This window comes from Bison bison, unplaced genomic scaffold (assembly GCF_000754665.1).
Source record: "Bison bison bison isolate TAMUID 2011002044 unplaced genomic scaffold, Bison_UMD1.0 scf7180017864382, whole genome shotgun sequence".
In the NCBI taxonomy this organism is placed as follows: Eukaryota; Metazoa; Chordata; class Mammalia; order Artiodactyla; family Bovidae; genus Bison; species Bison bison.
The window spans coordinates 6,442,057-6,465,779 of NW_011494954.1; positions in this window are offsets into that span (position 1 = coordinate 6,442,057).

Here is a 23,723-nt window from a genome sequence, read left to right on the forward strand (position 1 = left end):
AAGAGGAACTAAAAAGCCTCTTGATGAATGTGAAAGAGGAGAGTGAAAAACCTGGCTTAAAACTCAACATTCAGAAAACTAAGATCATGGCATTCGGTCCCATCACTTCACGGCAAACAGATGGGGAAATAATGGAAACAGTAGCAGCACTCAATAAATGGTAGTTATTCTTATTTCCCAAAGTTTTTGTCATCATGTATTCATCTGAAGTTTACTTGATTCTGTTTAAAGCCGCCAACACTTTCTCTTTCACACATTTTTCTGTCTTTATGTCTGAATGCAGAATAGTGTAGCATAATGAGCTTTTATTCTGGAAAATGACAGAACTGGGTGGAGTCATCTCTGATATATTGGAAGAAGGCTTGCTGCACAGTGGGAAAAGACAGAAGAAAAAACCCTGACCTTTTGTTTATTAGCTCAATGACCTTAGGCAAAAAGGACTTAATATCTCCAAGCTTCAATTTTTTCAAAGTAGTCAAGAATAATAATAACCTTAAACATAGGTTTTTAGAGGGATTAAATAAGGGCTCGGTTGAGGCTTTGTTTTATTTGATCACTTTCCACAAAGAACTAAATGTAATGAATATCTAGAAGGCAATCAATAATGAAGGATGAATAAATGATTGAATACATAGATGAAGGAGAAGGAAGAAGAACAGAAGGAAAGAAGGGAAGGTCGACTGAAGAAAAAGGCACAACCTAAAGTTTAAGTTTTATTTGAGGATCTTATTAAAAAGTATAGTCTGGGAGATAGCTTCTCAGATAGTTCTGAGGAACTGCTCCAAAGAGATAAGGGAGGAGCCGGGATGATATATAGGAGTTTTTGTTGAAAAAAAAAAAAAAAAACATGTAGTTGAAAGAAACATGTGGTTGGACATTAAAAGATTACTGCTAACCATAAAGAATAGACATCTCCATTTAGTGATTTTCATGCTTTTCTATGTATGGGAAGGTGCAAGAGTCTGGCTTCATTGAAATTATTCCTTAGATACGCATCTTAACTATCTGGGGCCGGTATCCAGAGCACCAAACGTTTCCTGGTTTTCTGCATCCTGAATTCCCCTCGGGGCATACATTTGGTCACTGCAGGGGGCTCATGGCTTGATGGCAGACGACATTCCCTGTTTACTGAAATGGCAGGCAGCATTCCCTTTCCATGGAAGGAAGGAAGAACAGAAGGGAGGAAAGAGAGAAAAGAGGAAGGCAGACAGGCAAGGGGGGTGGAGGAAAAAGATGTACCCCACAAATATTTCAGACTTAAATAACTTACATCAAGATTTTACTTTCAAAACATAGGGTAGTGAAATCTGGAGGGCAGATCCTGAAGGAAGCCATTTGTAAAAATTATCACTTCCAATGAGCCTGTCATCTCATTCTTCCCAGACCTCATGAAGTATCTAGAATACCTTGGAAGAACACCAAATACCAAATCATGAAAAATGGGAGAAAAAATTCCCAAGGCAAAGGGATTGCTTTACATCTTCCCCAGCATCTGTTCCTTCATAATGAAATATTTCATGCAAAATATACTTCATGTAATTCTAATATTAAACAAATAACAGAGAATAGCAAATAGCAAACCTCTTCTGATTTCATTCTCATTGTCCTAAGCTTTCAATAAGATATAAACATTCTTGTACTCAAATTGCCAACAAAATTAAGACTGCATTGCCAATTTTATTGGAATTATTTGGAAGAAAGCATTATTTGAGATTTTCTTTAAATCATAGAAAAACAAAATATGTAGTTAACATTATTCTTTAAGAGAAAAAAGCTATTAAATCAATTAAACATTTTTCTTTTGTATGAAGGAAACTCAAAATGTACTGAAAGAAGTCAATTTTGAGCAGCCATAGCTTTCATTTTTTCTTAAATGTATCAGACATAGATTTCACAGTTCATAATTAATTCCCATTGCTCACATCATCATTCATTTTTAATCAAGGCAGAGTTGCTGTGAGTGCTGCTGCTATTTCACCAAGGTTAGTAGGGGGCTGTTTCCAGGCTCAGAAAACTTATTTGTTCTGCATAACAGACTGATTTCTAAAAGGATGGCCAGATGCACCCTGTAATCCCAACTAATTACCTACAGGTGATGGGGACAAAACTGTTTTGACTCAAAAAAAAAAATCTAGTTTCACAGATAATTACACATTTACACAGGCTAGGGATTTAGAGTTTCATATTCTTGGCAGTGTTAGGCTTAGGAGTTACATATTGTTAAAAAAGATTCAATTTACCATTCTCCCCAGGTAACACGGTAACATTGTGCCAGGGAGCAAATGTTATACAAGTTCACAGAACTTTTCTGACATAAAATCGCCAGATGAGGAAATGGTTTCAATGTGGGTTTAGGAAAGCTCCAGGCAAGCTATTCTCCAAGTCAACATCAAATGACCCAAAGCAAAACCAGAGAACATTCAATTTCAAATCAGATAAGTCTTCTTAAAAAATGAGTACTATCAACTTAACAGAAACCCTACTGAAAGGAAATGTGGTTTTTTTAGGTTTAATACCTGTAGGTAAAATACATAACTTGGTCATGTAAACAAAGATGTTGTATATCATGTATAATATGTATATATAGTTCAAATTAATTTATTTTTGGAAAACAATGCCATGTTTATAGAAATCTGATAAAATATCCAATACGGAAAGATTGTATGACTAACCTAACCGAATGTAAATAAAAGTCAAACTGCCTTAGTACTCTTTCAGTTCAGTTCAGTCGCTCAGTCGTGTCTGACTCTTTGCAACCCCATGAACCGCAGCATGCCAGGCCTCCCTGTCCCTGACCAACTCCCGGAGTCCACCCAAACCCATGTCCATCAAGTCGATGATGCCATCCAACCATCTCATCCTCTGTCATTCCCTTCTCCTCCTGCCCTCAATCTTTCCCAGCCTCAGGGTCTTTTCCAATGAGTCAGCTCTTCGCATCAGGTGGCCAAAGTACTGGAGTTTCAGCTTCAACATCAGTCCTTCCAAAGAACACCCAGGACTGATCTCCCTTAGGATGGACTGGTTGGATCTCCTTGTGGTCCAAGGGACTCTCAAGAGTCCTCTCCAACACCGCAGTTCAAAAGCATCAATTCTTCGACATACATACAGATACATCTTAAAGATGAATGTATATGTATAAAGATATATATGTTACAGATATCTATACCTTATATATCATAAATATTAAAATTAACAATTCAAATAGCTTAAAACAACTTTAAACATCTTAGCTTTTATATTCGTACACACAGGGAGATTTTCTAAGATAAAAATATTAGTGGTATTAGTAATAATTTCAACTTTTTAACTTATTATTCTCTGTATTTTCCAGATTCTTAAGATGAATGTATAATTTTTATAAGAAAAATGTTTTACTATTTTTAGCCTTAAGAATTTCAAGCTAACTCTCTTATATGCCAAAGATATAAAATAAAGAAATATAGTTCTCAATAAGCTACATAAATAAAATTAGTTTCCTCACTTAATCACACCTCCCACTATCACACCTTCCATACATAACTGTAAATCCTGAATAAATGACTTATAAGTACCTATATAGAGGACACACCTTTCCAAGGACTACAGGAACAGATCTAATAGAGCAACTTACTTCAATAAAAACAACATCAATGAGATTTAATGTGGACTGCTCCACAGAATTGTGTGGTTCTAAGTTAATATTATCATTCAGTTTAGCATCAATACAACTGCAAATTCAAATAACATTGATTGCAAATCCATGTAAATCCAAGGTTCATTACATAAAATACCTAGTTCTAACCCATCCCTCTCAACCCTCCCTCCAATGCCATTAGCTCCCCACTATTTCATATAGCTGGGTCACTCTCTGCATGGACATGTAAGACTTTAGATATGAATGCCACTGAAATTTTTTCCAGCTTAAATGATCATCTCTACTATCCTGTCAGAAGACCTGAATTTCCTACTATCCAAGACTTTGACCTCATGGACTGTAGCTCACCAGGCTCCTCTGTCCGTGGGATTCTCCAGTCAAGAATGCTAGAGTGGGTTGCCATTTCCTTCTCCAGGGGATCTTCCCAATCTAGGGATCAAACCTGGGTCTCCTTCATTGCCAGAAGATTCTTTACCATTTGAACCACCAGGAATAATGAAAAAGCAAAGAAACAAGATTTCTTTTTTCTTTTTTTTTTTAAACCAGTTGGGAACAAAAGCAGATGAATCACCACAGGACTTCCCTGGTAGTCCAGTGGCTAAGACTCCATGCTCCCAATGGAGGGGGCCTGGGTAAAATCCCTAGTCAGAGACCCAGATCTAACAACCCAAGGCAGTGGAAGAGGCAAGAGTAAAACATCTGGCTACTGACTCTATAATCTACATCTCAACCTCTATGCCACATTGTGTCCCCAGAACCTATATGAGCAATGAAATAGTGGCTGACTGACTTGACTGGCTTAATTTCCAGTATCTCTCCCAATTCTCCCATGCAGTTTATAGCAAGAAATGAGGACTAGCCAGTCAGTTGCAGGTATAAATTTCCAGGCTCCTTCTCCTCAGGTCCAGATATTGCTCCAGTCTCCCTCCCTGGCTTTTCTTCTTTGATGCCTCACCCTTCCCAAGTCTTTCCTATGTTTCCTGGTATCATCTGTACCCAAGTCAGGCTTTAGCTTGGGGAAACCTAAAATAAAATAGTCAAGTAATGATATGAAGTATTTTAAAAAATAAAGTGGAGGGATTTGGTGAAAAAGAAGATAGTAAACTATTTTCTCATATCACTTGGGAAAAATTTGAGAAGGTCTTAATGTTAGTAGGCTACAGTGAGAAAGAAAAAGTGATGCAATTCTATTTTGTTCAATCCATTCCACCAGTTTTATTGGACATTTATTCTGAGCCAGACACTTTACTAAGCTCTGGGAATATAATAGTGAGCAAAACTGATAATCACTGACTGTTTGGAGATTGCAATCCTGTCTGGAAAACAGACCTTGACAAAATAATCACACAAATAAATATAAGTGCTGTGGAAGAGAGGTATGCAGTGTACAGTCTGAAGGAGAAGTTATTGCAAGATGCAATGGGATGATGCACTGATAGTAACAAAAGATAAAGACGATTTTAATTATCTTGCCAGGAGACGAGTATTCAAGTAGTATCACCTATCCTGCTACAATAGTGTCTAGTGATCAGACATGTATTAAAAGAAAAATAATACATTATGATATATCAGTCAGATAATCTGACTAAATTTGCATGTTTGTCTACTTCTCTTATATAGATACTAAGAAGCTTCCATCCCTATATAGTTAGAAAACATTACAGTGAATGGGAAAGCTAGAATCTTCTAGACAGAAAGAGAGAATCCTATCCTCACAAAGCTGGGAAATTTGTTAGCACTCCCATTGTGCAGAAAACTGAGATTTTTATTTTTTTAATATATTATACATTTCAGACAAAAAGGTTTTTAAAAATTAGAGAGTGAAGACTCATGAATTCATTATTCAACTTAAGAAATAAAATATTTCCAATATAATTTAAAGCCTGAAGTACCAAATGCCTCTCCTTCCAATCTCATTCCCTTTGCTAATACACAGAGGAAGCAATTATTCTAAACGATGTGATTATCATCAATATGAGAGTCTTTTAATACTTACTGTATAAATATTGTTGTTTAGTCACTAAGCCGTATCCAACTCTTTTGTGACCCCATGGATTGTAGCTCACCAGGCGAGAATACTGGAGTGTGTTGCCATTTCCTCCTCCAAGGGATCTTTTCAATTCATGGATTGAACCCATGTCTCCTGCATGGTAGGTGGATTCTTTACCACTGAGCCACCAGGGAAGCCCAATGTATAAATGTATGTATCCCTGAAGAATAATTTCATTTTATATGGCCCTATACTTTGTATTAATACAATCATATTGTATATATTCTACAACCTGCTTTTTCTGTTCATGGTTATATATGTATATACATACATATATATATATATAGTGTATATATATGTAGTCTCCTTATGTGAATGTATGTAAATTCATGGTTATATATGTATATATACATATATATATACATATATATATATGTAGTCTCTTTATGTGAATGTATGTAAATTCTGTTAATTTAATTTTCTCTGCTATATAATATTCCAACATATTCATTCATTCTTCTGCTCATAAAAATTTAGCATGTTTCAATTTGAATCCTTCTATCCATATGCATGGGCTTCTCTGGTGGCTCAGTGGTAAAGAATCCACCTGCCAAAACAGGAGATGGGGGTTTGGTCCCTGGATTAGGAATATCCCCTAGAGAGGGAAATGGCAACCCACTCCAGTATTCTTGCCTGGGAAATGGCATGGACAGAGGAGCCTGGTGGGCTATAGTCCATGGGGTCAAAAAGAGTGGGACACGACTTAGTGACTAAACAATTCATAAGCATGTCATGTTTCACCTCTTAAAAATAATTAAATTTTAACTTCTTCAAACTTGCTTCAGAAATATTCTATGGATTTTTATATGATATCAAAGAATGAGTATTCAACTAGTGTGTCAGAATTCTAGCACTGAAATTCTATATGCTTAATTTGTTATGTGGGGCTTCCCTGGTGGCTCAGACAATAAAGAATCTCCCTGAAATGGGGGAGACCCAGGTTCAATCCTTGGGTCAGGAAGATCCCCTGGAGAAAAGCATGGCAACCCACTTTTCACTACTAATGTGTTACATATGGAGAAGGCGATGGCACCCCACTCCAGTACTCTTGCCTGGAAAATCCCATGGATGGAGGAGCCTGGTAGGCTGCAGTCCATGGGGTCCCTGAGGGTCAGACATGACTGAGCGACTTTACTTTCACTTTTTCACTTTCATGCATTGGAGAAGGAAATGGCAACCCACTCCAGTGTTCTTGCCTGGAGAATCCCAGGGGCAGGAGAGCCTGGTGGGCTGACGTCTATGGGGTCACACAGAGTCGGACACGACTGAAGTGACTTAGCAGCAGCAGTGTTACATATGTGTGGATATTTGGATTTGGGGAGTTCGTGTCTAAAAACATTTTTTGTAGAACATCCTTAGTCTTTTTTTCACTGTTACCACTGAAATTACAATAGCATGCAAACATGATTACCCTGTAGGCTCAGGAGAGGAAATGTTATAAGCCTTCATTCCTATGTAGATATAAAGACATGTGAAAAAGGGCTATCATTATTTGAATTCATGATGTATCTTTCTTCTAAAGGCACTTTTAAACTATATAATTTAATTTATCCTGAAAGTACTCCTGAGAAATAGAGGTGCTTGTAGCCCTATTTAATTGACAATGAACTTTGTTGGATCACCTCGGATCACAGAGACTAGCTTTGATTCTTACTCAAAATGGCATAGACTCCAACTAAGCTGTCTTATACAACTTTCATCTTTGATAGAATAGTTAGAGCCTACGTTATTTTAAGTTCTGGCACTAGAAAAGCTATTTCAGCAACTGAATCAGCCAAGACTCCAACCAAGGCTCCTCTTGGATATTTTTATCAGTCATGGTCTGTTAGGCTGGTGGTAAAAGAAATCCAGTGGCATAACAATAGGAAAGTTTATCATCTCACAAAGGAAGAAGTCTAGAGGTAGGTAGTTGATTCAGTGGCTTATCATTGTCATCAAGACCCACGTTATTTCCGATTCCTCTGTGTTTTTCTCAGTATTGCATTATCCTCAGGATGGTTGTAAAATGGCTGCAGCTGTTCCAGGCATCACATAGAGATACAATAACATTCAGAGAAATAGAGGAACATTTTTTAATAACTCTTTCTTAGGAATGCTCCTCAGAACTCCTTTCCTACCCTCACCAGCAGACTTTGCCTCTGGTTTCATTGTCCACAGCTGAGCCACATGTCTATCACTGAACCAGATTATTAACAAAGGGAGTGAGGCTGATATGTCAGCCAGTCAGGCACATCCCTAGAGCCAGGATTGGGGTCAGCTACTCTTGAAACACAGGACTATATGGGGAAGGAAGAAATACCCAAACAAAATCAAAGTTCTGATAAAAAAGGGAGAAAAAGAAAATATCCAGGTTAGGCAATCAACATCGTCCGTTAAGAGTCAGTTGTCCTAAACCCCCATGTAAACACTAAGGATAAATTTCAAGCACCAAGAATGTGAATTCCTGCTCTGCTTTAATCCCATGAAAGACTTTTACAAGCTCCCCCAAAACTACCCTCCCTCAAAACCCCTAAATCCTGTTGACTTCTGATCCACAGCTGTTATGGTCTAATGTTTATGTCTCTCCAAAATTCATAGGTTGAAAACTGAATGCCCAATGTGGTGGTATTAGGAGGTGGGGTTCTTTGAGAGGTGATTGGTGTCCTAATAAAGAAATGCTGCTGCTGCTAAGTCTCTTCAGTCCTGTCCGACTCTGTGCAACCCCGTAAGACGGCAGCCCACCAGGCTTCGCCGTCCCTGGAATTCTTCAGGCAAGAACACTGGAGTGGGTTGCCATTTCCTTCTCCAATGCATGAAAGTGAAAAGTGAAAGTGAAGTCGCTCAGTCGTGTCTGACTCCTAGCGACCCCATGGACTGCAGCCCACCAGGCTCCTCTGTCCATGGGATTTTCCAGGCAAGAGTACTGGAGTGGGGTGCCATTGCCTTCTCCGAAAGAAGTGCTAGAGAGCTCCTAGTCCCTTCCACCAGGTAAGAGCACCGAGAGAAGCCACCAGGTACAAACCAGAGCAGGCCCTCACCAGACATCTAACCTGCTGGCACCTCCATCTTGGACTCCCTCATCTCAAGAACTGTAAGAAATAAATTTCTGTTGTTTATAAGCCACCCAGTCTCTGGCATTTTGTTATAGCAACCCAAACAGAATAAGATAACCACTTCAATCAGCACAGGTGGTCATCAGCATTTGATTATTCATGGCCAAAATAAAGATGAATTTGGTCCTGAGCTGATTACCACTAAGAATGACTGTTGTCCTTTTCAACGTCAATCTGATTAGGGGACATTAAATGTAATGTTAAATGGCAGACTGATATTCAACATTTGCTTAAAGAAGTCTCTAATGCTCACTGTAAATGTTTAAACATATGAAATTAAATGACTGGAAACACTTCCTTCATTCCACTTCCTCCCATCACATCAATACAAACTATTTAGTTATCAGACCAACTTGGGAAAAAATGAATCGGACTTCAGTTAGGTATTTTAGATTAACCTGAACATTAGCTATTTTTTTTTTTTTGAGTGACAGTTAGGTATCTGCCAAATGCTATATATAGAACATATCCAAACACTCTGATCCAAGAGTTTGCATATACTATGCTTTTTTTTTTCAAATTCACATATTCTTTTAAATAAGTTGCTTTTAAAATGCTGCCAATATATCTGAAGATGCCAGTGCAATTTAGGCAGAAATTTAAAAGACTGCACCCGTTTGAGTGAGGCAACTGTCAAAAATATAATAAGAAGGTATCCAGAAATTCTAGTGATGAGGGTCTGGCAGGGAAACTGTAAAATCTCAACTACTTCTAGTGCCAGATTTAAATGCCTATTAACTAAACTACAACTCAGGTCTTTAAATGATAAGAGACTTCCCAAACTGCAAAAAGTTTCCCAATAAAAGGAAACTTCTGATGTTCATGTGAGTTTACATCAATTTCTTCTAACCCTGTGATAAGCTTTTGTGAGGCTCAGCTATGGGCAGTGTGCTAATACACCCCTTCCAGGTTTCATGAACTCTTCAAAGTTGATTTGAAAATATGCATGGTCTCCTCACAGTGCTTCAGCAGCAGTTCACAGACAGTTCTGCTTTAACCCTAAAACAAGTTAAACATGTATTTCTTTCAAATACAAGCTTACTCCATTTAAGAATTCAAAAGTATTTTTGATATATATAGAAAGAAATACTCTTGGACTTCAAGAAGTGAAGCCTATAGATTTCATCAGCATATGTGAAAGTTGATCATTTGAAAGTTGTCAATTTGCTTTCTTCTGGTATATTTGGAGAAGAGATGCCTGGTTGGAAAAGCCAAACGAAGTTACCAGATTAGGTTCCTATAGATTAGAGAAGAATATCAATGACCTCAAAGCATGGAATACTACTTTTAAGACATTCTCCTGGCTAACTCCTATGATTCCTTTTGCATTCAACCATTTTTCTGCATTTGTTTTCCCACTCTGCTGCTGCTGCTGCTAAGTCACTTCAGTCGTGTCCGACTCTGTGTGACCCCAGAGACGACAGCCCACCAGGCTCCCCCGTCCCTGGATTCTCCAGGTAAGAACACTGGAGTGGGTTGCCATTTCCTTCTCCATCTCCCACTCTACACCTTTCCAAAACTAAATTCTGTGCTGTCAACAGCAGACAGGAGCAAGAGAAAAGGAGGGTGGGGAGAGCAGCTGACAGCAGTTCCCTGTGGAAGAGGAAGGCTGGCAAACACGGCGCCTGGGGAGCTGAAGGAGAGGGCAGGGGGCAGAGAGGTTACCTGGAATCTCTTCGCTCTCTCATTTCCTCAGCTGCCAACCATTCTTTTATTATCTATGGTCCTTTCCTCTTCCTTCCCCCAACTCATGTTTCCCTTTCTTCACTCTCCATAGAAAAATACTTTCTGAAATGTCATGCAGTAAACAGGAAAGATAATGAAATTTATTACACTGTTTGCAGCCTACTCCATGTACTAAGGAAAAGCCACCCTTTGCAGATCAGTTCTTTCTCCCTGCCCATCCTCATCCCCACCAAGTCCCAGAGAGGATAAGAGCTGCCTGTGAATCATTAGATTTCACATGTAAAGATCAAGATACTTGTTGGGAAAAAAAAAAAACTTTTTTAAAAAGCACAGAATTAAAGAAGACCTTGAAAGGGAAGAGGAGGTCATGGAAGTCAAGAGTCCCATCTGGCTGCACTGGACAGGCAGTTTAAGGTTGAGAGTTGAGTGCAAGGGGAGGCAAGGAAGATATACAAGCTCTTATGGCATTGGAACTTTGTCCACTCTGGAAGCATGTGTGACACATAGGGGACATTCAGGAGTACAGTTCAATAATTAAGAACAACAGGAATGAAGAAAGTATATATGGTTAGAATTACAAATTAGATCTGCTTACATATTTTCTAAGAATCTCCAGTAAAGATTTGAATTGCTTTTAATTACTTTTGTTTGATGGATTAAAGTTCTTTCTATGAGACTTGTTCTGGCTTTTATTCCTGTTAAATACACATCTTGTTATCCACAGTGTCAGGAGGTTGAAGTCATTTAGTAAGCTGCAGAGCTGGGGTTAGAACTACATTTACAACTGTTATTTTCTTGGGGAAAAAACACAGAATTCTTACCACATAAACATATTATTTTAGAGGGGTGTGTGCTCAGTCACTCATTCATGTCTGATTCTTTATGATCCTGTGGACTGTAGCCCAGCAGGCTCCTCTGTCCATGCCATTTCCCAGGCAAGAATACTGGAGTGGTTGCCATTTCCTACTCCAGGGGATCTTCCCAACCCAGGGACTGAACCCGCATCTCCCGCATTGCAGGCAGATTCTTTACCACTGCGCCACCTGGGAAATTCCCTTTTAGAGGGGTAATAGTGTCAAATGCATTATTTTGCAAGTGAAGCAGTGGAATGATGGTAAAGTGGATGAAATGCATTTATACTTTCAAGAATAGTGGTTGAACATCCCCTGGGTGCTAGGCATCGTGCTAGGTGAGATATAGCATAAGGAAGTGTGGTTAGGACATACGAAAATCAGAAATTATAATTTAAATTAGGGGCATGGTAGATGCATTCTATCCTTATGAAGATGCAAGTCAAAATTATACAAGGAGATCCCCTTATTAAAAAGGGACAAGGTGGCTGAAGCTTCCTATTTAGTAATCTCACTTAGGACTCCCAGCATGGGAGCCATGCCACCCTCCTTCTGGGAATGCTAACTTCCTTCTTTTTGGGAACTTCTCTCTCCGTGACTTCACGCATATAGGGGTTCTAATGAGGGCTGCATGTGGTAGGACCCCACACTTTTGGCCACAGTTGACCAAGTCCAACGATAAGCATGTGACCCAAACCAAGCAAGGATACTGCTGGAGGCTTTGTTTCTGACCAAGAGGAGGAAGTCATTTTGCATTTGCTTAACACATCCATTATCTCACATATTTATTCTTTTTGGTGAGATCATTTAAGTTCTACTCTCTCAGCAAATTTCAGTTATACAATACAGTGTTTTCATTTATAGTTGGTATGTTACATATTCAGGAGAAGGCAATGGCAATATAGTAGACCCCCAGATCTTATTCAACATAGAACGCTTTTAACTTTTCACAAACCTCTACGTGTTTCCCTCATCCTGCAGCTTCTGATAATGCTCATATACTCTCTGAGCTTGACTTCCTTTTTTCTTTTTTGTTTTAGGTTCCACATGTAAGTGATACCATGCAGTACTTGTCTTTCTTTGTTGGCTTATTTTACTTAAGCATAATGCCCTCTGGGTTCATGCATGTTACTACAAATTATGGGATATCTTTTTTATAATGCTGAACATTACATATACATGTGCATGCATGCTCAGTCCCTCAGTCGTGTCTGACTCTTTGTGACCCCATGGACTGTAGCCTACCAGGCTCCTCTGTTTATGGGGTTTTCCAGGCAAGGATACTGGAATGGGTTGCCATTTCCAACTCCAGGGGATCTTCCTGACTCAGGGATCAAACCTAAGTCTCCTGTGTCTCCTGCATTGGTGGTGGATTGTTTTCCACTGAGCCACCTGGGAAGGCCCATATGTATACATGTAAATTTACATATATACATTATATTTTATTGATTTATTTATTCTTTGATGGACACTTAGGTTGTTTCCATACCTTGGTTACTGTAAATAATGCTGCAATAAACACGGGAGTGAAGATATCCCTTTAAGATAACGTTCTCATTCCCTATGGATATAAACCTGATAGTTGGATGGCTGGATCATATAGTTAAAAGTGAGAGTGAAATTGCTCAGTTGTGTCCCACTCTTTGCGACCCCATGGACTGTAGCCTACCAGTCTCCTCCATCCATGGAATTTTCCAGGCAAGAGTACTGGAGTGGGTTGCCATTTCCTTCTCCAGGGGATCTTCCCAACCCAGGGATCGAACTTGAGTCTCCTGCATTGCAGGCAGACACTTTATCATCTGAGCCACTTGGGAAGCCTGGATCATATAGTACTATTTTTAATTTCTTGAGGAAACTTCCTACTACTTTCCATTATGACTGTACCAGTTTACATTCACACTAACAGTGTTCAAGGGGTTCCTTGTCTCCATATTCTTCAGTTCAGTTCAGTTGCTCAGTTGTGTCCAGCTCTTTGTGACCGCATGGACTGCAGCACTCCAGGCCTCCCTGTCCATCACCAACTCCCGGAGTTTGCTCAAACTCATGTCCATTGAGCTGGTGATGCCATCCAACCATCTCATCCTCTGTTGTCCCCTTCTCCTCCTGCCTTCAATCTTTCCCAGCATCAGGGTCTTTTCCAATGAGTCAGCTCTTCGCATCAGGTGGCCAAAGTATTGGAGTTTCAGCTTCAACATCAGCTCTTCCAATGAATATTCAGGACTGACTTACTTTAGGATGGACTGGTTGGATCTCCTTGCAGTCCAAGGGACTCTCAAGAGTCTTCTCCAACACCACAGTTAAAAAGCATCAATTCTTTGGCGCTCAGCTTTCTTTATAGTCCAACTCTCACATCCATACATGACTACTGGAAAAACCGTAGCTTTGACTAGATGGACCTTTGTTGGCAAAGTAATATCTCTGCTTTTTAGTATGCTCTCTAGGTTGGTCATAACTTTTCTCCCAAGGAGTAAGCATCTTTTAATTTCATGGCGGCAGTCACCATCTGCAGTGATTTTGGAGCCCCCTCAAAGTGAACTTTGCAACTGTTTCCACTGTTTCCCCATCTATTTGTCATGAAGTGATGGGACTGGATGCCATGATCTTAGTTTTCTGAATGTTGAGCTTTAAGCCAACTTTTTCACTCTCTTCTTTTACTTTCATCAAGATGCTCTTTAGTTCTTCTTCATTTTCTGCCATAAGGGTGGTATCCTCTGCATATCTGAGGTTATTGATATTTCTCCCGGCAATCTTGACTCCAGCTTGTGGCTTCATCTAGCCCAGCGTTTCTCATCATGTACTCTGCATAGAAGTTAAATAAGCAGGGTGACAATATACAATTGGGTAGGAAGATTTGGTATTTTAACTAGCCTTTGGTTTCCAAAACCTATTTTGATAAAACTCATAAAATAATTCTTTGGTTTCACTAAGTCCCTTACCTATTTATATTGACCACTTTAAATTAATTAAGTTTATTAGTTAAACTTTTGTGATGGCCAGTGATAAAAAACCCAACTCAAACTAATGTAGTCAAAAATGGGAACCTCTTGGGGTTCAATTGCCTTTGGGAGGAAGCAGGGTGACTCTTTTTGACCCCATGGACTATACAGTCCATGGAATCCTCCAGGCCAGAATACTGGAGTGGGTTGCTGCTGCTAAGTAGCCTCAGTTATGCCCAACTCTGTGGGACCCCATAGATGGCAGCTCACCAGGCTCTTCTGTCCACAGGATTCTATTGGCAAGAATACTGGAGTGGGTTGCCATTTCCTTCTCCAGGGGATCTTCCCAACCCAGGGATTGAATCCAGGTCTCCTGCATTGCAAGCAGATTCTTTACCAGCTGAGCCATCAGGGAAGCTCTCTCCATATTCTTACAAGCATTTTTTAATCTGATGTGCAGGGAAAAAGAGATGAAGAGAAAGGGAGGCAATGCAGAGCAGGAATCCCTGACTCCACTATGTCTGGGCTCAGATGCAACACTGCTTCCTCCCACAGGCAACTGAACCCCAAGAGGTTCCCATTTTTGACTACACTAGTTTGAGTTGGGTTTTTATCACTAGCCATCACAAAAGTTTAATTAATAAACTGAATTAATGTAAAGTGGTCAATATAAATAGATGAGGGACTTAGTGAAACCAAAGAATTATTTTATGAGTTTTATCAAAATAGGTTTCAGAAACCAAAGGCTAGTTAAAGCCCCAATCTTCCTGCCCACTTGGTTAGTAACCTTGGGGTACTGCCCTTGCACTGTGGTTTCAACACCATCCGTGAAGAGCAAGATCAAAGTAAATGGCATACATTAAACACGGTAATTGCAGGCCACCCCATGAAAGGTGGTTATTGCTGCATACCCACTGTGATAAACCAGAATTCATGAAGGCAAGAGTTACATATACACTGGTGCTGTCCTGAAGGTAATAGCAGCCTGGAGTGATTAAGCAAGTTTTAGGGCATTTCTCAGTCCGAAGGGGAAAGAATTATGTCTGTGTTAAGTGAGTTCACAGAAAATGATTCAGAGCAAAACCAGTAGAATTATTTTGTCACAAGATACAATAGATAAAAGACCTGATAGGGCACATAGATTACCTCCTTATGGAGTTCATGAGGAATTACCTGGTGACATGAGAGAGAAAGTGAACGAAATAACCCTTCTCTGAAAATTCCTGGGTTTCTCTAGGGGTCTCAGCATATAAACTGGACAAATTGATTAGACTCTGTGCAGATTACCAATGTCTATGTATAATCAATAACAGGAAAAGTGGCATCATTAAATCATTGGAGAACTTTAAAAATAATCTTAACTATTGATTTATGCAAAGGGTCTGGCAAATTGCTTAGATGAAGAAGCTGGTGCTGAAATTGCATTTGCAATTCTTTGTTGTGTATAAATTCAATGTCACTCCCTTTGGATTGATGGTCTGCTTTTCAAAATTTGGCAAGTGGTTTACCCATTTTACAGTAGCTATCGAGTTATCATGTAACCAAAGTGTAAAAGAGATCATTTGATGTCTCAAATTATTGTCAAATGAAAACCATATGACTAATCTTAAGTGTCACTTCAGAAATGCCAACTTTTAACTCCCAGAAGTCAAATACTTCACCAAAGATGGAAGATGAACAGGTAGACCTCTCTCCCTACCACACCTTCCCCCTCATCCCACAATATGAAACAAAAAAGATGCTTTCAATCATGGGAACGCATCTGCAACCAAATGCAGCTGTCATCTCCTGTGTTACATTTGCTCTGAGCCTCTACCACATCCTCACCTCCCAGGCAGACTAACCATTTCCTGCGTGTTTTTCCCATGACTCCTGGTTCAACACCTACTAGGAGGGCCCTTATTATGTTGTATTACAGCCACTAAAACAAGAGTTGTCTCCCACTCATGACTTCAAGCAAAGTCCTAAGCCTTATTCATTCTTGTTCCCTGAGACCTAGGACTCTAACGCAGTGAACATTTGCTGAATATTGACTTTTCCACTTATAGGAAGGACACCTATCCTTGCTGAGAAGTTGAGTCTTGAGCCCTAGGTGATTCAAAAAGAGATCTACCTTCTTGAGGCCCTTCAGAGAAGTATTCTTTGTCCTAATGTATGTCATTGCTGAAAATACTCAATAAGAAGCCGGTGAAGTTTTTAATATAATTGAGCCCCTCCCAGTTACAGAGAAGCCAAATCATTTAACTTAAAAAATAAGTGAACCAAATGAGGTGATAGCCAAGGAGGATGGCTTCCTCCATCAGGTGGGAAAGGATGACTTTACTGAGGAAAAGTAGAATGTGCCTCTCCAAAGCTCTGATTTTGAAAATGAGACAGGGCATAAATTACTTATCTGGATTAGTGCTTTAGGAGAGTTATCTGGTTTAACTCAGCCTAGAGAAAAGGATATGTTTATCCACATCCTAGAGCATTAAGAAACTTTTGCAAAACTGAAATTTCTAGATTGTTCTTGAAAGTTCCAAATGTTTCATTATTGTTCAGAGTGCTATGTACTCCATCAGATAAAAGCTTGAGATGTGTCTTACGGTCATGATAGGATAAAACTTACTGTAATCTATTTTTGAAAGAAGGAATTAACAAAAGAAAGATATTTGCCTTATAGTCAGAAGGACAAGTTAACAATCACAAATACTTTGATCCAATCAGAATTTCCAAAACAGTGGTTCCTAGAGAAACATCAGAAGGATCTAAACCTTATTTCATATATTCAATCCCACTTTGAAAGCGGAAGCAGGTGGGGCCTGGAGTTTGAATTGACTGTTCTAACTTAACATTGTGCGTGCTATGCTAAGTCACTTCAGTCATGTCCAACTCTTTGTGACTCTATGGACTGTAGCCCACCAGGCTCTTCTGTACTGATTGCCAAAAAAAAAAAAAAAAGAAAGAAAGAAAGAAAATTCAAGAGGGAGCCTTGAAATGCCAACCTCTGTGTGTTTTAGGGCAACAATTCTCTAACGTTAGCATTATTTGGAACCTTCATATTGCATATTCCCAGGACCAACCCTGCCTCAAAAATTTGCATTTTAACAACCTTTTGTGATTCTGGTCTTAGACCACCATTTTAAAGACATTTCTTGTAGACTCTTTTAATAAAAAGGATACAGATTTTGTTAAATAAAATGCTTTGTGTTTTGAGAAGAGGATGAGACTTGAAACAACAATATTAAATATATACAGTATGGTTTCATGTCCTACTTATTGATTTATTGATGATGACAAAAAAAAATGGGTCATTCAAGTTAGTCAAATTATATATCAACTATTAGCATTGTTCCAGAGTTCCAAGATCTAAGGGAACCTTTTGGCTCATGAGCTAATTTGAGGATGAAAGATTAGAGAGTGGTACCATGATAACAGAATTTCTGCGGATAAGTAGTGCCATTTTCTTATCATCACTCTTCTATTAAACAAAGTAGGTAATTTAATTTGTATGGATATATATTCTTCCCAGAGGACTTAAATATAACTTAAGTTTCCATTTTTAAAGTGGCTCATAAATATTCAATACATCCTAAATTGGTCTGTGCGCCAAAGGATTGCTTACCTCTGGTGAATCCATGCTGGACACAGACACTGAGGGGTTCAGTTCAGTTGCTCAGTCATGTCTGACTCTTTGTGACCCCATGGACTGCAGTACGTCAGCTATCGTTTTTCATCACCACCTCCTGGAGCTTTCTTAAACTCATGTCCATCGAGTTGGTGATGCCATCCAACCATCTCATCCTCTGTCGTCCCCTTCTCCTCCTGCCTTCAGTCTTTCCCAGGATCAGGGTCTTTTCCAATGAGTCAGTTCTTCGCATCAGGTGGCCAAAGTATTGGAGCTTCAGCATCAACATCAGCCCTTCCAATGAACACCCAGGACTGATCTCCTTTAGGATGGACCGGTTGGATCTCCTTGAAGTCCAAGGAACTCTCAAGAGTCTTCTCCAACACCACAGTTCAAAAGCATCAGTTCTTTGGTGTTCAGCTTTCTTTATGGTCCAAGTCTCACATCCATACATGACCACTGGAAAAACCATAGCTTTGGCTTGATGGACCTTTGTTGGCAAAGTAATGTCTCTGCTTTTTAATGTGCTATCTAGGTTGGTCATACTGAGGGGTTGATGAAACACAACTATTGAGTGCTTCTACACTGCAAGGCCCAGTAGAAACCTCTGCCCATCCACCATCTCACTTAACTCTCATATCAATCCTATGAGGTAGCCATTAATAATATTTCCATTTTACATTAAAGGAAAATGAGACTTGGAGACATGAAGAAACTCAAATATTGTCATTTGGCCAGTGAGTGCTGGAATCAAGATTTGAACTCAGGTTCATCAGACTCCAGACTCATGTGTCTCAAGAACTAAAGGTACATGCAGGCATGGCTGTTTCTCCTAAATGGACTAAGAATGAAGAACTAGTCATATTTTACTGTATAGTTAAGTCTAACCTAAGAAGCAAGAAAGGATCTGTTCCCTTCCTGTACTAGGACAGAGTATTAAAGAGCAATTTTTCTTTTTCTTGTTTTAATCTGTGATAGTGATGATGCTTGGTGGGCAGCAGGTCAGAGGAACTTTCAAAGTCTTGCCATCAACCTGAGCACCACCCACAGTGAGCATTTTCAGAGTACATCACATGCATGTCTAGTGGGAAAGCTTTTACCTAAGTAAAGGGGCTCCTTGTTTCATTTTTAATATACTTCTCTAACTAGTTTTCTGTAACAACTCTTACATCAACTGGGGATAATAAGGAATTTATAAGTTGAGAAGAGGTGGAGTTTTTGAAACTCTCACAGGCAAGCACTGGGAAGCCCATAACTAAGCTCTCAAGCAAAGCAATGTTAGCTCCTGGCAAAGCCATTAATTTTAGACTGAAATCATAGAGGCAGAAGGTCATTTATGAATACAAAATGCTAACTGGAAATTACTTCTCTAGCAACCCCAACTACCAGAACATAGCCAGAAACTAGACAACAAATTTAAAGCACTTCTGAAAAGGTAAAAGAAAGATCAAAGTCTATGTGCTTTCCTTATACAAAAAGGCTCAGCTCTTGTTTAGCTCTTAACAACTCCTATTTTATAAACAATGTTAACAGAACTGGTAATCAGCCATCAGTGGAGCAGATACTAGTGATGAGTACATAAACTGTTCCAATCACTGCTGGTAACCAGTCAAAGAAATTGTTTCTCAATCTTTCTTAAAAAATAAAAAAATATTGAAAGTTAGCACAAGGTGAGGATAAAAGAAGTGTTCAAAGCCCTGTATAACTTGTGATGTCATAAGGACATCACTACCCACAACCCATTAGTGCCCACTGTATTACTAATAGACCCATTAGTGATGAGTCAGTAAGAAAATTGTTCAGTAATATTCTTCCTGCTGTTTTAAGGCAGGGAAGGGTATTTGGGGAAGAGGCAAGAGTAGGAGGAAGACTTTTCATTTCACCTTTTAATCTTCGAACCATATTGTAGTAGTGTCTTTGGGCTGCCATACAGAATACTACAGACTGGGTGGCTGAAACAACAGAAATTTATTTCCTCACAGTTCTAGATGCTGGAAGTCCAATATCAAAGCGCTTGCAGGATTGGTTTCTGATGATATCCCTTTCTGCCTTGTAGACAGCTGCCTTCTAGCTGTGTCATCCTGTTGTCTTTTCTCGGTCTGAATGCACTTCCCTACCTCCTTTGCTTCTTACAAGGACATCAGTCCTAACGGATTAGGGCCCCATCTTAATAACCTTAACTATTTCCTTAAAGGCCTATCCATAGTCATATTTGAGGGTATAATTCAATGTTGAAGAAGGTGGAAGACCTTTCTTCAACATATGGATTTGGTGGGGGGTGGGGGATACAATTCAGTCTGTAATAAAATATTTATTCAAAAATAAAATAAAATAAATTTTAAAATAAAAAAGTAAATATTAACCTGCCACCCCCTCCCCCTTTCACAATTAATGGAGCAGCCACCATGTGCTAGGTGTGGGACAGTACTCTGAAAGAAAATGAATCACAATAGAGGAGTTTACAATAAAATAGAAATGGAAAAACCAAATGTTTTGATATTTAATTTAACTTCCTGGAAAAGAAACAGTCATTTCCTAGTGATGTTTCTAAGATGTTGCCATACCCAGCACAGCAAATACTTTCCTCTCTCTCTCTCTCCTCTTTTTTCTCTTCTCAGTTCTTCCTCTTCTCTTATTTCTTGCTTATATTTCCAGTTACTTTTTTGTAAAGTCATTCTTTTGACTGCTCCTCTTTCAAGAAGTAGTCTAGGGAATTTCCTGGTAGTCCAATAGTCAGGACTTCCACTTTCACGACAGTGGCCCCAGTTCAATCCCTGGTCAGGGAAGTAAGATCCTGCAAGACCCTCATCATGGCCAGAGAAACAAAGAAGTAGCCTAGACAACCTAAATGTCCATAAACAGATGAGTGGATAAAGAAGATGTGGTATATATATCCAGTGGACTATTACTCAGCCATAGAAAAGAGTGAAATAATGCAATTTGCAGCAACAGGCTGGACCTAGAGATTATCATATTAAAGTGAAGTAAGTTAGAGAAAGACAAATATCATATGATGTAACTTATTTGTGAAATCTAAAAATACGATACATAGAAGAGTCTATAGAATCTCTTATATGTTTCTGATTAATTCATTTTTTCTATCTATTCCTCACACTTTGTAGTTTTGAAATGAGATGCTCTTATATTTTTCAAATTATTTTTTAATAATAAAGTTAAACATTTTAAAAAATTAAAAATAAAAAAATGATACAAAAGAACTTATTTAAAAAAACAAGCAGACTCACATACAGAAAACACATTTATGCTTAACAAAGGGAATAGTAGGGGCAGAAGTGGGGAGATAAATTCAGAGTTTGGGATTAACATGCACACACTACTATATACAAAACAGTAAACAACAAGGACCTACTGTATAGCAAAGGTAACTATACTCAATACCTTGTAATAATTTATAATGGAAAAGAATCTGAAAAAGAATATATATATATAATTGAATCACTTTGTTGTACACTTGAAACTAAGGCAAAATTGTAAATTAACTATACTTCAATTAAAAAAATAAAATAAGGACTTCCTTGGTGCTGTGTAGTGGTTAAGAATCCACCTGCCAATGCAGGCAACACAGGTTCAGGCCCTGGTCCAGGAAGACCCACAGGCTGCAGAGCAGCTAAGCCCGTGCACTGCAATTACTGAAGCCCGTGCACCCTGGAGCCCAAGCTCTGCAACAAGAGAAGGGACCACAGTGAGAAGCCCTGGACTACAACTAGAGGAAGCCTGAGTGCAGCAACGAAGACCCAACGTAGCCAAAAATAAATAACCAAATAAGAACTTTAAAAAATAAAATATATTTAAAAAACTTTAAAGTAACCTGGAGACTATTAAAAGTTTTGATTCAGTCTTGCTCATTTAAGAGAATTTGGGACTCAGTAAAAAATTTTGCATTTACCTCATGTTCTTGCTTAGGGTGGAGGGTAGCAGGGATTCCGGTTTCTACTGGGGGCTTGTTTTCACTCCTTTCTTCTTATTACCATTATTTTGAATTAGCTGGCTACATCTTTAGCCCTCTGACATTGTAAGGTATGATTTTGTACACTCATTGTTCTAGAACAAGACTGAAGAAAGGCTGTTCTGGTTTGACTGTTGTAAAGACAAATGCAAGAAACCAGGGCAAGTAGTGATGACTCCAAGGCCTACAGCTGCTAAGTGTAGGCTCCTGACTGCAAAACGTGTCACTTGCCATTCTAAAATGATTCTACTTCAATGGCCATGGAGCGCAGTTGCTGAAAGGGCTTAGTCATTTCAAGAAAACGAGATTTTTTGTTAAATGAATTCTTTTCCACCTTTGATTTGTGAGTGAAGGTTCTTGCTTTAAATCTGTTTTGCCAAACAGCTGAAGTACGCAAGGGAGGGTGCAATCTCTGTACTGCCACAATACGCCCGCTTGCACTTCAGACAACTCAGATGGGTTATAAATATCCCATAATTTGCTAGGGTACTGAAGCACAGCTTTGTATCAGGTTTTTATTATTCCTCTTCTTCAAGCCTCCTGGCATCTCTCTTATCAAGATTTGACAACAATGGGCTCATAGCTCAGCTGCCTATTTATGCTTAATCCAAGACTGAGAAAACATCTTACCATGAGAGATAACTTTCTAGAAAGTTAGATCCCTATTTGATATGTAAAGTTCAAGATTTGCCTGCTTAAAACCGGTAAGCAGTCACCGTGGAATTATATTGACGGAGGGGGAGAGACAAGCTCGAAATGGGGAGCAGATACCATACATACGGCCTTTGAAGTAAATTTTATAATTGCAATATTGAGATTAGTGGCCATAAAATTGATTTGAGCAACTCCCAAGTGAATGACCAGCTGCACAGCTAACAAACCTCCATACTTACCTGCTCCACCCTTCCTATTCTAACAACACCGCTCACAAGTGAAAATGTTCATTTATGTCAAAATGTCCCAAGTCAATGGGGAATTCACTGGGATGACAATGGTCATAAATTGACATCTGATTCTGATCTCATAATGATGCTAATCTGTTCAAACTCTTGACTGCCTGGCTGAAAGATAAGCTCACCTTCAAAATAACCTAATAAGGACAATCTTCTTGAGAGCTGAACTTTAGTGGTATGAAAAATGTTGTGATTTGAAGGTTATTTCAACCAGGGATGCTTATCTTGCAAAATTCCCATGGTTCTAACATGCACACCTGAAGTTCACTGCCATGCTGGCAGATGTCCGTGTCCACATTGAAATGTTTATTTTGCTACTTCACTATTTCAAGGATAGCATTTGTCTTGTCTTAATAGATGGCAGGGAAGGTGGGGGTGAGGGCAGAATTACAGAGCTAAGAGTTATCCAGCTAGTGATTACAAACCAAAGCTTCTTATCTGGTTCCAGGCTGACTGCAATGAACTTGTTAAAAACACAATATTACAGGTTCTGCCCCTAGGAGATCTTGAGGTAGGCCCTATGAATTTAGAATTTTTAAGGCTCCCTAGTTGATTAGGAAGACTTTCCAAGTGGCTCACTTGGAATCTGCCTGCCAATGCAGGAGATAAGGGTTCAATACCTGGGTAGTAAAGATCCCTGGAGAAGGATATGGCAACCCACTGCAGTATTCTTGCCTGGGAAATTCCATGGACAGAGGAACCTGGTGGGGAGTCCATGGGGTCACAAAGAGTCGGACATGACTGAGCAATTGAACACAAGCACAAGTTGACATGTACAGTCAGGATTGAGAAAAATTGCTGTAAATCTAAACTGAACAGAAACAATTCTGTCCTATCACCATTTATTCTTCCAAATAACACCCTAAAAATTCTGGTGCTTATGGGCAAAATAGATACAGAGGCAGAACTTTATAACCATTAACAAAAGTAGTAACAACAAAAAAGTA